Source organism: Arachis hypogaea, chromosome 15 (genome assembly GCF_003086295.3).
Source record: "Arachis hypogaea cultivar Tifrunner chromosome 15, arahy.Tifrunner.gnm2.J5K5, whole genome shotgun sequence".
NCBI classification, from domain to species: domain Eukaryota; kingdom Viridiplantae; phylum Streptophyta; class Magnoliopsida; order Fabales; family Fabaceae; genus Arachis; species Arachis hypogaea.
This window is the reverse complement of record NC_092050.1, coordinates 104,761,205-104,772,418: the sequence shown is the minus strand read 5'-3', so window position 1 is coordinate 104,772,418 and position 11,214 is coordinate 104,761,205. Positions and strand designations below refer to the sequence as shown.

General features: G+C 39.4%; 1 non-coding gene across 1 annotated transcript; it reads left to right on the top strand.

The window, feature by feature from the left end:
- Positions 1 to 3,115: 3,115 nt before the first annotated feature.
- Positions 3,116 to 3,223, top strand: LOC112752166 (small nucleolar RNA R71). The gene has a single exon (XR_003176613.1). It is a non-coding gene; the product is annotated as a small nucleolar RNA R71 (small nucleolar RNA).
- The last annotated feature ends 7,991 nt before the right edge of the window (positions 3,224 to 11,214 follow it).

Genomic DNA, 11,214 nt, shown 5'->3' with positions numbered 1-11,214 from the left:
TGATGGTGGCTTGTTCTTCCTCTTGAAGATCTTATGGAGTGCTTGAGCTCCTCAATGTCTCTTCCTTGCCTTTGTTGCTCCTCTCTCATGGTTCTTTGATCTTCTCTAATTTCATGGAGGAGGATGGAATGCTCTTGGTGCTCCACCCTTAGTTGTCCCATGTTGGAGCTAAATTCTCCTAGGGAGGTATTGATTTGCTCCCAATAATTTTGTGGAGGAAAATACATCCCTTGAGGTATCTCAGGTATTTCATGATGAGGAATTTCCTCATGCTCTTGATGAGGTTCTCTTGTCTTCTCCATCCTTTTCTTAGTGATGGGCTTGTCCTCATCAATGAGAATGTCTCCCTCTATGTCAATTCCAACTAAATTGCAAAGGTGACAAATGAGATGAGGGAAGGCTAACCTTGCCAAAGGAGAGGACTTGTCTGCCACCTTGTAGAGTTATTGGGATATAACCTCATGAACTTCCACTTCCTCTCCAATCATGATGCTATGTATCATGATAGCCTGGTCTATAGTAGCTTCGGACCAGTTGCTAGTGGGAATGATTGAGCGTTGGATGAACTCCAACCATCCCCTAGCCACGGGCTTGAGGTCATACCTTCTTAGTTAAACCGGCTTCCCTCTTGAATCTCTCTTCCATTGGGCGCCCTCTTCACAGATGTCCATGAGGACTTGGTCCAACCTTTGATCAAAGTTGACCCTTCTAGTGTAGGGGTGTGCATCTCCTTGCATCATAGGCAAGTTGAATGCCAACTTTACATTTTCTGGACTAAAATCTAAGTAATTCCCTCGAACCATTGTAAGCCAATTCTTAGGGTCCGAGTTCACACTTTGATCATGGTTCTTGGTGATCCATGCATTGGCATAGAACTCTTGAACCATTAAGATTCTGATTTATTGAATGGGTGAAGAAGAGAGAGAGTGGTGGGGTAGGTGGGGATCCTGTGGGGTCCACAGATCCTGAGGTGTCAAGGATTTCTCATCCCTGCACCATGTGGCGTGCAAAATGCCCCTTTCTGCCAATCCTGGCGTTAAACGCCAGGCTGCTGCCCATTTCTGGCGTTTAACGCCAGCTTCTTGCCCATTCCTGGCGTTAAACGCCAGTCTGGTGCCCTTTTCTGGTGTTAAACACCCAGAATGGTGCCAGACTGGGCGTTTAACGCCCATTCTGCTACCTTTACTGGCGTTTAAACGCCAGTAACTGTTTCCTCCAGGGTGTTCTATTTTTCATTCTATTTTTCCTTTTGTTTTTGCTTTTTCAATTATTTTTGTGACTTCACATGATCATCAACCTACAAAAAACATAAAATAACAAAGGAAAATAGAAATTTAACATAGATAAGTAAAAATTGGGTTGCCTCCCAACAAGCGCTTCTTTAATGTCAATAGCTTGACAGTGGCTCTCATGGAGCCTCACAGATGTTCAGAGTAATGTTGGAACCTCCCAACACCAAACTTAGAGTTTGAATGTGGGGGTTCAACACCAAACTTAAAGTTTGGTTGTGGCCTCCCAACACCAAACTTAGAGTTTGACTGTGGGGGCTCTGTTTGACTCTGTATTGAGAGAAGTTCTTCGTGCTTCCTCTCCATGGTGACAGAGGGATATCCTTGAGCTTTAAACACAAGGGAGTCTCCATTCACTTGAATGATCAATTCTCCTCTGTCAACATCAATAATAGCTTTTGCTGTGGCTAGGAAGGGTCTGCCAAGGATGATGGATTCATCCATACACTTCCCAGTCTCTAGGACTATGAAATCAGCAGGGATGTAATGGTCTTCATCCTTCACCAAGACATCCTCTATAAGTCCATAAGCCTGTTTCTTTAAATTGTCTGCCATCTCTAGTGAGATTCTTGCAGCTTGTACCTCAATGATTCCTAGCTTCTCCATCATAGAGAGAGGCATGAGGTTTATGCTTGACCATAGGTCACACAGAGCCTTCTCAAAGGTCATGGTGCCTATGGTACAAGGGATTGAGAACTTTCTAGGGTCCTGTCTCTTTTGAGGTAATCTCTGCCTAATCAAGTCATCCAGTTCTTTGATGAGCAATGGAGGTTCATCCTTCCAAGTCTCATTACCAAACAACTTGGCATTTAGCTTCATGATTGCTCTAAGGTACTTAGCAACTTGCTCTTCAGTAACATCTTCATCCTCTTCAGAGGAAGAATACTCATCAGAGCTCATGAATGGCAAAAGTAAATTTAATGGAATCTCTATGGTCTCAGCGTGAGCCTCATATTCCCATGGTTCCTCTTTAGGGAACTCCATGGAGGTCAGTGGGTGTCCATTGAGGTCTTCCTCAGTGGGAATCACTGCCTCTTCCTCCTCTCCATGTTCGGCCATGTGAGATGTGGTTATGGCCTTGCACTCTCTTTTTGGATTCTCTTCTGTATTGCTTAGGAGAGTGCTAGAGGGGAGTTCAGTAATTTTCTTACTCAGCTGACCCACTTGTGCTCCAAATTTCTAATGGAGGATCTTGTTTCAGTCATGAAACTTTGAGTGGTTTTGATTAGATCAGAGACAATGGTTGCTAAGTCAGAGTGGCTTTCCTTAGCATTCTCTGTCTGTTGCTGAGAAGATGATGGAAAAGGCTTGCTATTGCTAAACTTGTTTCTTCTACCATTGTTGTTGTTGAAACCTTGTTGAGGTCTCTGTTGATCCTTCCATGAGAGATTTGGATGATTTCTCCATGAAGGATTATAGGTGTTTCCATAGGGTTATCCCATGTAATTCACCTCTTCCATTGCTGGGTTCTCAGGATCATAAGCTTCTTCTTTAGAGGAAGCTTCCTTAGTACTGCCTGTTGCTACTTGCATTCCAGACAGACTCTGAGAAATCATATTGACTTGTTGGGTCAATATTTTATTTTGAGCCAATATGGCATTCAGAGTATCAATCTCAAGAACTCCTTTCTTCTGAGCTGTCCCATTATTTACAGGATTCCTTTTAGAAGTGTACATGAATTGGTTATTTGCAACCATTTCAATGAGTTTTTGAGCTTCTACAGGCGTCTTCTTCAGGTGAAGAGATCCTCCAGCAGAGTTATCCAATGACATCTTGGATAGTTCAGACAGACCATCATAGAAGATTCCTATGATGCTCCATTCTGAAAGCATGTCAGAAGGGCACCTTCTGATCAATTGCTTGTATCTTTCCCAAGCTTCATAGAGGGACTCACCATCCTTCTGTCTAAAGGTTTGGACTTCCACTCTAAGCTTACTCAATTTTTGAGGTGGAAAGAACTTTGCCAAGAAGGCATTGACTAGCTTTTCCCAAGAGTTCAGGCTTTCCATAGGTTGTGAGTCCAACCATGTCCTAGCTTTGTCTCTTACAGCAAAAGGGAAGAGCATAAGTCTGTAGACCTCACGATCAACCCCATTGGTCTTAACAGTATCACAGATTTGCAAGAATTCAGCTAAGAACTGATGAGAATCTTCTAATCGAAGTCCATAAAACTTGCAATTCTGTTGCATTAGAGAAATTAATTGAGGCTTAAGCTCAAAGTTGTTTGCTCCAATGGCAGGGATAGAGATGCTTCTCCCATAGAAATCAGGAGTAGGTGCAGTAAAGTCACCAAGCACCTTCCTTGCATTGTTGGCATTGTTGTTGTTTTCGGCTGCCATGGTTTCTTCTTCTTTGAAGAGTTCTGTTAGGCCCTCTAAAGAAAGTTGTTCTTTAGCTTCTCTTAGCTTTCTCTTCAAGGTCCTATCAGGTTCAGGATCAGTTTGAACAAGTATGCCTTTATCTTTGTTCCTGCTCATATGAAAAAGAAGAGAACAAGAAAGTATGGAATCCTCTATGTCACAGTATAGAGATTCCTTGAAGTGTCAGAGGAAAAGAAGAATAGAAGGAGGGGATAGAGATGAGAGAATTCGAACTTATCAAGAGGGATAGAGTTCGAATTGCACCTTGAGGAGGGGTGTTAGTCCCTTAAATAGAAGGATGTGAGAAGAGGGGAAGAAATTTTCGAAATTAAAGTAAGAGATTTTGAAAATTTGGTAATTGGTTTTTGAAAACTAAGATTGGGAATGAAATAAAGTGATTTTTTTGAAAAAGATTTTGAAATTAGAAAAAGATATGATTGAAAAAAATTAATTTTGAAAAAGATGTGATTGAGAAGATATGATTGAGAAGATATGATTGAAAATCAATTTAGAAAAAGAAAGTTTTTTAAAATTAAAGTTGATTACTTGACTAACAAGAAATTAAAAGATATGATTCTAAAATTTAAAATTTGATCCTTTCTTAATAGGCAAGTAACAACTTGAAAATTTTTGAAGTAAATCTTGAATTGAAGCAAGGATTTTTGAAAATAGTATAAATAAATATAAAATGGAAAGAAATTGATTTTGAAAGAGATATGATTGAAAAGATATGATTTGAAAAAGATTTGATTTTGAAAAATTATGAAAACTTGAAAAAAAAATGTGAATTAAAAACAAAATCTTCCCTCTAGTGTCATCCTGGCGTTAAACGCCCAGAATGGTGCCTATTCTGGCATTTAACGCCCAAATCTCTACCTTTTTGGGCGTTAAACGCCCAGCCAGGTACCCTGGCTGGCGTTTAAACGCCAGTTTTCCTTCTTCACCGGGCGTTTTGAACGCCCAGCTTTTTCTGTTCGATTCCTCTGCTGAATGTTCTGAATCTTCAATTCTCTGTATTATTGACTTGAAAAGACACAATTTTAAAAATATTTTTGAATTTTTAATGATGGGAATAAATAAAAATGCAACTAATCTTAGGAAACTCAAATCAAACAATGCATGCAGGACACCAAACTTAAAAATTTTCATATAAGAGACACTAACAAATTGAGAATGCATATGAGAAACAACAAAACACACAAAACAAGAGAATTTAAAGATCAGAGCACTAAAATCATCAAGAACAACTTGAAGATTAATGAAGAACATGCATGAATTCGAAAAATGCAAGAAGAACAGAAACATGCAATTGACACCAAACTTAAAAATTGATACTAGACTCAAACAAGAAACATAAAATATTTTTGATTTTTATGGTTTTATAAATTTTTTTGTGATTTTCGAAACTTATATGGAAAAGAAAATAAAGAGAATCAAAAATTTTAATAAGAATTTTAGGAATCATGCAATGTTAGTCTAAAGCTTCAGTTTAAAAAGATTAGACATGTTTGGCCAAGCTTCAGCAGGACATTACATTCAATAGCTAAATTGATGAGAATCAATCAGCTTTTGTGATGGTGGGAACATCACCTTGAAACTCTAGAATTCATTCTTAAAAATTCTGAAGAAAGGATACCTAATCTAAGCAACAAGATGAACCGTCTGTTGTCCAAACTCGAACAATCCCCGGCAACGGCGCCAAAAACTTGGTGCACGAAATTGTGATCATCAACAATGGCGCCAAAGACTTGGAGCTCTCAAACGTGAATCACACTTTGTCACAATTCCGCACAACTAACCAGCAAGTGCACTAGGTCGTCCAAGTAATAAACCTTACGTGAGTAAGGGTCGATCCCACGGAGATTGTCGGCTTGAAGCAAGCTATGGTCATCTTGTAAATCTCAGTCAGGCAGATTCAAATGGTGATGGAGGATGGATAATTAAAAGATGAATAAAACATAAAATAAAGATAGAGATACTTATGTAATTCATTGGTGGATTTCAGATAAGCGTATGAAGATGCTTTGTTCCCCTTGAACCTCTGCTTTCCTATTGCCTTCTTCCAATCATTCATACTCCTTTCCATGGCAAGCTTTATGTTGGGCATCACTGTTGTCAATGGCTACATCCCGTCCTCTGAGTGAAAATGGTCCTGATGCTCTGTCACAACATCGGCTAATCAGCTGTCGGTTCTCGATCATGTCGGAATAGGATCCATTGATCCTTTTGCGTCTGTCACACGCCCCACAATCGGAAGTTTGAAACTCGTCACAGTCATCCCTTCCCAGATCCTACTCAGAATACCACAGACAAGGTTTAGACGTTCCGGATCTCAGGAATGGCCGCCAATAATTCTAGCCTATACCACGAAGGTTCCAATCTTAGATTAGAAACCCAAGAGATACACATTCAAGCCATTGCTAGTAGAACAGAGGTGGTTGTCAGCCACATGTTCATAGGTGAGAATGATGATGAGTGTCACGGATCATCACATTCATCAAGTTGAAGAACGAATGAATATCTTGGAGAAGAAATAGACTTGAGTTGAATAGAAAAACAATAGTACTTTGTATTAATTCATGAAGAACAGCAGAGCTCCACACCTTAATCTATGGTGTGTAGAAACTCCACCATTGAAAATACATAAGAACAAATAGTGTAAGCATGGCCGAATGGCCAGCCTCAAAGGTCTAAGGACTAAACGTCCCAAGATGTGTGTCTAATACAATAGTAAAAGGTCCTATTTATAGAGAACTAGTAGCCTAGGGTTACAGAAATCAGTAATTAATGCAGAAATCTTCTTCCGGGACCACTTGGTGTGTGCTTGGGCTGAGCATTGAAGCATTTTCGTGTAGAGACTTCTCTTGGAGTTAAACGCCAGCTTTTGTGCCAGTTTGGGCGTTTAACTCCAGCTTTTGTGCCAGTTTTAGAGTTAAACGCCAGAATTCTTGAGCTGACTTGGAACGCCGGTTTGGACCATCAAATCTCAGACAAAGTATAGACTATTATATATTACTGGAAAGCCCAGAATGTCTACTTTCCAATGCAATTAAGAACGCGCCAATTGGGCTTCTGTAGCTCCAGAAAATCCTTTTTGAGTGCAGGGAGGTCAGAATCCAACAGCATCTGCAGTCCTTTTTCAGCCTCTGAATCAGATTTTTGCTCAGGTCCCTCAATTTCAGCCAGAAAATACCTAAAATCACAGAAAAACATACAAACTCATAGTAAAGTCCAAAAGAGTGATTTTTATTTAAAAAATAATAAAAATATAATTAAAATATACTTAAAACATACTAAAAATAATGCCAAAAAGCGTATAAATTATCCACTCATCAATCATGCAAACAATGTTGCTTAGTCCATCAATCCTCGTGGGAACGACCCTCATTCACTTGAGGTACTACTTGGTACGACCCGGTGCACTTGCCGGTTAGTTTGTGGTATTCTAATTCCCCAACAAGTTTTTGGCGCCGTTGCCGGAGATTGACTGTAATTGACAACTACAAGTTGTTTGATTGCTTAGATTAGGCGTTTAGCTTTAATTTTATTTAATTTTTGCTCCTTAATTTTCGAAAATTAGTGCTACAATTTTTTCTTAATTTTTGAAATTGAGTTTGGTGTTACCTAGTTATTTTTTATTTAGTTTTCCTGTTCAATTTTTTATTACTTCAAAATTTTCATTTTAATTTTTTTCATAGTTTTCAAATTTTTTTGCTTTAATTATTTAATTGTCCATTTTATTTCTTTACATAGGTTACCTCACTGAGAATTCTTTGCACTCTGACATAGAGACTCCCACTTTTCTTGTTTTCTTTTTATTTATGAGCAGGAACAGGGACAAGAAACCTGTTATAGATTTTGATCCTAAACTTGAAAGGACTTTGATTTGGCACTTACAACAAGCTAGGCTTTACAAGGCTAGTAAAAATCTAAGTGAGACCTTTGAAAAGGAAGCTGCAGAGTCCATTATGGATCCTAATCGTGCTGTTAATGCCAATGTGGTAAATCATGATGAGAATGAACAACCTAGGAGAGTGCTTAGTTCGTACGCTGCTCCCAATCCAAATTTCTATGGGAACAGTATTGTGGTGCCTCCTATAGCTGCAAACAACTTTGAGCTTAGTGACTCTAGTGCAGTAAAACTGTCAGTATCATGGAGTTCCGCAGGAAGATCCAAACCAATTCATCTCTAACTTTCTTCAAATTTGTGACACTGTGAAAACAAATGGAGTGAATCCTGAGGTTTACAAGCTCATGCTATTTCCATTTGCTGTGAGGGATATAGCAAAGTTGTGGCTAGATTCTCAGCCTAAGGAGAGCCTGGACACTTGGGATAAGGTAGTCACTGGATTTTTGTCCAAATTCTTCCCACCATAGAAGCTGACTAAGCTAAGGGTGGATGTTCAGACCTTCAGGCAGAAAGAGGGTGAGACTCTCTATAAAGCCTATGAGTGGTATAATCTAATGATCAAACAATGCCCTCATGACATGTTCTCTGAATGGACCAAGCTGGAGATTTTTTATGAGGGCCTCAATGTAATGGCCAAAATGTGTTTAGACAACTCTACAGGTGGTTCATTGCACATGAAGAAGATGCCTGAAGAAACTGCTGAGCTTATTAAATTGGTTGCTAACAACCAATATCTTTACTCCTCTAACAGGAATCTCATAAACTCTGTGACTCCTCAAAAGAAAGGCATTTTGGAAGTGGAGACCTTGGATGCTATTTTTGCTCAGAATAAGGTTATGTCCCAACAAATCAATATGCTTACTCAACACTAGAGTGGGATGCAGGTTTCAGCTGTTAGTGCTCAAAATGCCCCATGAGAGGCTCCATATGACATGAATGATGGATTCATTCAAGGTGAGAATTATGACTATGCTCAATTTCCTCTTGAATAGGTCAACTACATGGGGAATGCTCCTAGAAACCCCAATAATGATCCATATTCCAAGACCTTTAATCAATGATGGAGAAATCACCCAAATTTAGGATGGAGAGAGCAACCACAAAGGCCACATAATTTTAATAATCCTCAGGGTGGTTTTCAATAGAATAATTTTAATAACTGTCAGTTTCAGTCATCTCAACAACAACCACCTCAATAAGCAACTTTTCAACCATAGAAGAACACTAATCTGGAATCACTACTGGCAAGTTTCATGTAGGAGAATAGAGCTTCAGTCAGAAACTTGGAAGTGCAAGTAGGCCAGTTGAGCAACCAAGTACCTGAGAGGCCTCCTAATACCCTTCCCGATGATACAGTGGTGAATCCAAGAGAAGATTACAAGGCTATTCAACTAAGAAGTGTTAAAGTAACTGGTTCTGAGACCAAGGTCAATGAGGAGCTAGTTGACAAAGAAGCTCAGGAGGAGAAGACAGAGGAGGTGGAACACGCCCCTCCTAGGTGTGCAGATAACCCAGTCTCTCTTGGCACTCATCCTACATTGCCTAAGGCTCCTGAGTACAAGCCTAAAATGCCATACCCTCAGAGGCTCCAGAAGGCTTTCAAAGACAAGGCATTTTCCAGATTTTTAGAAGTCTTCAAGAAGCTTCAAATCAACATTCCTTTTGCTGAGGCTCTTGAGCAAATGCCTCTCTATGCTAAATTCATGAAAGAACTGTTGACTAACAAGAGGAATTGGAAGGAAAGTGAGATAGTGGTGTTGACAAAGGAATGCAGTGCCATTATTCAACATAACCTTCCTATGAAAATGGAGGATCTAGGGAGCTTTGTAATTCCTTGCACCATTGGAGATGTCACTATTCAGAGAGCTTTATGTGATCTTGGAGCTAGCATCAATCTCATGCCACTTTTAGTGATGAAAAAGCTCAAAATTGATGAGGTAAAATCCACTTGTATTTCTCTTTAACTTGCTGACCTTTCTATTAAAATTCCTGTGGGGGTTGTTGAGGATTTACTTTTGAAAATGGGTCCATTTATTTTTTCTGCTAATTTTGTCATACTGGATATGGAAGAGGATAAAAAGTCCTCTATTATTCTTGGAAGACCCACTTTAGCTACAGGTAGAGTTCAGATTGATATGCAAGAGGTGAATTAACCCTGAGGGTCAATGAAGAACAGGTGGATCTTAATGTGTTTGAAGCTATTAAACACCCTAATGATTCTGAGGGGTGTATGAGAGTTGATGTTGTTGAACCACTTGTTCAAGAGGTGCCAAAAGCTGAGGCACTTGATGATGTTATGGATTCTCTGTCTGAGGATAATTTTCTTGAAATTGATGATTCACCACCTCAGAGGGGTCTAACAATCACGCCTAAAACAAAGGGAGAAGCCCCAAAGCTTGAGCTAAAGCCCTTGCCTCCTTCTTTGAAATATGTTTCTAGGTGAGAATGATTCATATCCAGTGATTATTAGCTCTTCCTTGAAGCCTGGGGAGGAAGAGGCGCTGATTACTGTGCTCAAGAGTCACAAAACGGCTCTTGGATGGACTATTGGTGATTTAAAAGGGATTAGCCCAACCAAGTGTAGGCACAAGATTCTTCTTGAAGATGATGCTAAACTAGTTGTGCAACCACAAAGGAGGCTAAATCCAACCATGAAAGAGGTGGTCCAAAAAGAGGGAATGAAACTATGGGAAGCAGACATTATATACCTTATTTCTGACAGCCCTTGGGTGAGTCTTGTGCAGGTAGTTCCCAAGAAAGAAGGGATGACAGTGATCAGGAATAAAAAAAATGAGCTAATTCCTACAAGGACCGTCACAGGATGGCGAATGTGCATAGATTACAGAAGGCTCAACACTGCTACTACAAGGAAGGATCACATTCCCTTGCCTTTCATTGATCAGATGCTTGAGAGGTTAACTCGTCATGCTTTTTATTATTTTCTAGATGGATATTCTAGATATAATCAAATTGCAGTGGACCCTCAAGATCAAGTAAAGACGGCATTCACATGTCCTTTTGGAGTATTTGCTTACCGGAGAATGCCGTTTGGACTCTATAATGCCCCAGCAACTTTTCAGAGGTGTATGCTTTCAATTTTTTTTGATATGGTTAAAACATTTATTGAGGTATTTATGGATGATTTTTCTGTTTTTGGTAATTCTTTTGAATCTTTCCTTAAGCACTTATCTCTGGTCTTGAAACGGTGCTAAGAATCAAACCTTGTTTTAAATTGGGAGAAATGTCATTTTATGGTCACAGAAGGTATTGTTCTTAGACACCGGATTTCAAGCAAGGGAATTGAGGTTGATAGAGCAAAGGTGAAGGTGATTGAAAAATTGCCACCACTAACAAATGTTAAGGCAGTCCAGAGTTTCTTGGATCATGTAGGATTTTACAAAAGATTTATAAAGGATTTTTCTAAAATTGGTAAACAATTGAGCAACCTGTTGGTTGCTGATGTTCCTTTTATCTTTGATACTGACTGTCTGCATGCCTTTGAAACTTTAAAAGCAAACCTTACCTCTGTTCCCATCATAGCTCCTCCTGACTGGGATTTGCCATTTGAATTAATGTGTGATGCTAGTGATTATGCTATAAGAGCTATTTTAGGACAAAGGCAAGGCAAGATTATGCACGTCATTTACTATGCTAG